The sequence below is a fragment of the Nematolebias whitei genome, chromosome 16 (genome assembly GCF_014905685.2).
Source record: "Nematolebias whitei isolate Nwh7 chromosome 16, NemWhi1, whole genome shotgun sequence".
Taxonomy (NCBI): Eukaryota; Metazoa; Chordata; class Actinopteri; order Cyprinodontiformes; family Rivulidae; genus Nematolebias; species Nematolebias whitei.
Window position 1 is genome coordinate 22,710,572 of NC_056513.1, and position 3,919 is coordinate 22,714,490.

Sequence of the window (3,919 nt, forward strand, 5' to 3'; positions counted from 1 at the left end):
TCTTTAAACCTCTTCTGTCCATCATTATTAACATCTGTCCATCATTATCATTATCTGGAGGGCCACATTTGATTGGACGATTTAAAAAAGGGCGTATATGGAGGGCCAAATCTGATTGGACAAAAAAAAAAGAAAAGCTGAACAAAAAAAAAAAAAAGCCGTTTGTGTTAACCACAGACATATTATGTCTATGGTGTTAACCGGTTCGACATTTGCGGCATCTCAGGTTCAACATTGACGGCGTCTCGGTTCGACATTAGCGGCGTCTCCATAACTTCTCTTTCCGTCTCTCTTAACACAGAAATTCCGGTTGCATTTCAAAATAAGAGCAACATAAATGGGTAGTGGGGAGGACTAAATTTTTGTTATTTAAAACCTAGCCATTACATTAAAAAACTAAATCCATTTTGGTTGTTGAATAATCAGAGTCAGAGTCAGAGTTTCTTTATTGTCATTCGCACCTCATGTGGTACATGTGGTGGAGCGAAATTAAGTACACAGGGTCCCAGTTACATTCAACAATAAAATGTAAAAGAAAAACAGTAATAACATCTAAGATATGAACTAAGAAAAACATCAACTAAATATATACTAAGCACTCATAAAAACATTACGTTGAAAGTTAGCACAAACATGAACATGAGTCTGTGTGAGCAGATGAGCACGCATGAACACATCAACATTGAAACAGATCAGCAGCAACATGAAACAGATCAGCAGCAACATGATGTGATTTTTTTCACAGTGATTATCCTTGTTAGAGATTCATGAGTCTAACAGCCTCAGGGTAGAAGTTAATGGTTCTACACTTAATGCTCCTCAACCTCCTTCCTGAGGGGAGTGGGGCAAAAGGTGTGTGTGCTGGGTGAGTGGGGTCCTTCATGATGCAGCAAAAGGTGTGTGTGCTGGGTGAGTGGGGTCCTTCATGATGCAGCAAAATGTGTGTGTGCTGGGTGAGTGGGGTCCTTCATGATGCAGCAAAAGGTGTGTGTGCTGGGTGAGTGGGGTCCTTCATGATGCAGGTGGCTCTCTTCCTGCATCTAGAGGTGTAGATGTCTGTGATGGTGGAGAGACTGACTCCGACAGATTCCTGTGCAGCCTTCACCACTCTCTGCAAAGCTTTTCTTTCTGCAGCTGTGCAGGCTCCATGCCACACGTTGATGCTGGAGCACAGGATGCTCTCCACTGATAATGTGAATAATGTGAAAATATTTACAATTGATTTATAAAGAAAGAAAAATAAAGTAACCAAAATAATAATGATACTTAAACTGGCTTTAGGACAAAGGATGTTTCCTTTAACGTCACATTTTCTTGTTCAACCTTTTCAATCAGTCACTGCAGATGAGTGACTGTCAGTTTCTGTAAGATTTCTGCAACTGGAGCAGGTATATCTGTTTACTTGTTAACTTCCTCAGTTGTCTCACATTTTAAGGGTCAATCCTACTCCATGTTTCAGCTCCTTTCATAGATCAGATCATAGAAGAACTTCTATAGAGCACATTTGTTTTTAGCTTTTGTTTTGGGCCTTTATCTCATTACAGGACTCATGATCTTTAATTGAAACCAGACTTTTTGACAAATGGGAGCAGGTTTTGCTTCAGATGCTTCATATTTCATTGTACCCAGACCACACTCAAGTCAACCTGTGTCAGGTGCAGCCTACAACCAAGAATAAAAGAGAAGATGCTTGTGTTTGACAGTAGATATAACGCTGTTTCTTGGAAACCATCAGTTTAAAAAAAGAGCTGACATAACTTACCTAAAGAGCCAGCAAATACAGCTAGCCAATCAGTGTTTGCCCTCTACAAACGCTTATTCTCCAGAAACGCCCACTTTTGGTCTGCAGAGAACCCCTTCTTGGTGCATGCACAGATCAGTTCTACATTGCTGGTGAATAACAAAGCAATTCAGCTACGTGGTCTGGAGCAGACAGGTGGAGGTGCGCAGCCGTATCTGTGCATTTTGAAGGATTACACTGCATATTTTTCAACCCGCCTGACAAAGATTGACTATAAAACTATAACTAAATAAAACTATAATTTTAACAAGCTTCCTAATATCACATCAGAGCTGTCGCTTCACATTTTTGCTTCTGCTCAAAAAAGTCTCTGCCCCTAAAATTTCAAAGTCATGGGTAATTTTATTATAAAACACAAAAAATATAATTAAACGTTTTGCACTAGGCATAAGTTCCTGTGCTTTTGTGAACAATCTGATGTGTGAATCACTGCAGGAGTTATCTGAACTTTCACCGAACTGATAACACAGACGATGATCTCAGCTCATGAAGCTGTTTGTCGTGCAGTCAGAGTATTTGAAGCTAATAATGTTTTAAATGTTTGTAAAATACACCAGAATGCAGGAAATGGCATCTACTTTATTCAAAATTCTTTTGGGGAGGACCCCCAGACCACGCCCTGTGAAAATATTGTCTGACATCAAACCGGTCTGTGATGCAATAAAGGTTGGGAACCACTGCTCTACAGAACAATGCCTGAAAAATATGTGTCAGTCACGCCATAGTGGTTCGTTCAGTTTCAGCTCTGTCTGTGGGAAATTTATAATAATAATAATAATAAATTTCCACAATCACCATAAGATCCATTTTCAGTTTTTGTCATGACTGTGTTTTTATTGTTCCAAACCAGACTGAAATATTTTTGCACGAATGTTTTCAAATGTGTGACACTTGTAAAAAAAATATATATTAAAAAAAAAAAAAATCAACATTGTGTTCACATGTTTTGTCATTGATCACTTATTTGCTCAGTAGTTTTGGGTTTATTGTTAGGTTTATTTCTTGTTTTGGTTATGTTGTGTTCCATGTTATAAATTATTTTTTTTGTATGCAGTTGCTGTCACGTCAGCCTTTTGTCCTGAAGCATGCTCGATAATCCAGGTAGAAATTTTTAACAAGGGTAAGTCTGGTCCTCTGGATGGATTCTTGTTTTTCATCAAACAAGAATCCGTTGAGCCGTTTGCTTTCATTTTATCTCTTCTTACCAGTCTGCATTCTCTCGGTGACAACACCGAACTACCCAAAAGAGAAAGATTAAATGTATTGTTGGATTGTATACCTGGATTATTGAGCATGGACTTTGTTGTTTTTGAACCAGTTTGACATGACTGTCGACGAGGGAGAGGGCCGGCACTGCAGGAGGGGGCGTGCCAAAGACACCATCTTAGCACCAACATAACTGGTTTGTTCTACTTTGGAGTAAGCTGTTGGGGGAATAATCAGTTTTGTGTTGTGTGTTTCCTTGACTGATGAAGCCTTCTGGGTGGAAAGTGAAACGTTTCAGCACAAAAAAAAGAAACTGTCCAGATGACCTGACTGAAAATTGTTGTTAACATTAATTATTCTCAAATGAGACTGTGACACCCTAATTAAGTTCAAGTACTTTAATTGATGTTGTGTGTGAGGAACTGTGTGTACTGTTCTCTCCCATGTTGCCAACACCTGCTGCACCTGTCCCTCACTGTCCTCACCAGGTGTTTAATATTTCCTTGTTACTTTGTGTTCCTCGTTCGGTCCATTGTCCTGTCAAGGCTCATGTCCTCTTTCCCTCCGTGGCTCCATGTAAGTTTTGCTGCCATGTCAGCCTTTTGTTTTTGTTAATAAATTAATTCCGTGTTTTACCCATGAGTTCTACCATCAGAATGTGTCCTTTCTCTGTCAGAGTTTAGTTTCTCTTGGCTATAGGTAAAAGTTTAAAAGTTTGTCAAATGTGATATATGTTGAGTGTCTGTAAATGTTTATTTTCTCCATTGTTAATTTCCACTCAATCTACTTTGGATATTATGAAAGGACATGCATAAAATAAAAATAAAAATCACACAATATCCAGTTAAAGAAGGATTCCAGACCCAATGGAACATTAAACATAGAATCTTTATGTTTAATGTGCAAACCCCA

The 3,919-nt window shown here is 38.7% G+C and overlaps 1 protein-coding gene across 1 annotated transcript in view; it reads right to left on the reverse strand.

Moving 5' to 3' along the window:
- LOC119422954 (zinc finger protein GLIS2) overlaps positions 1-3,919 on the reverse strand; it is a 45,253-nt gene that overhangs the window by 15,543 nt on the left and 25,791 nt on the right. The window lies entirely within an intron of this gene.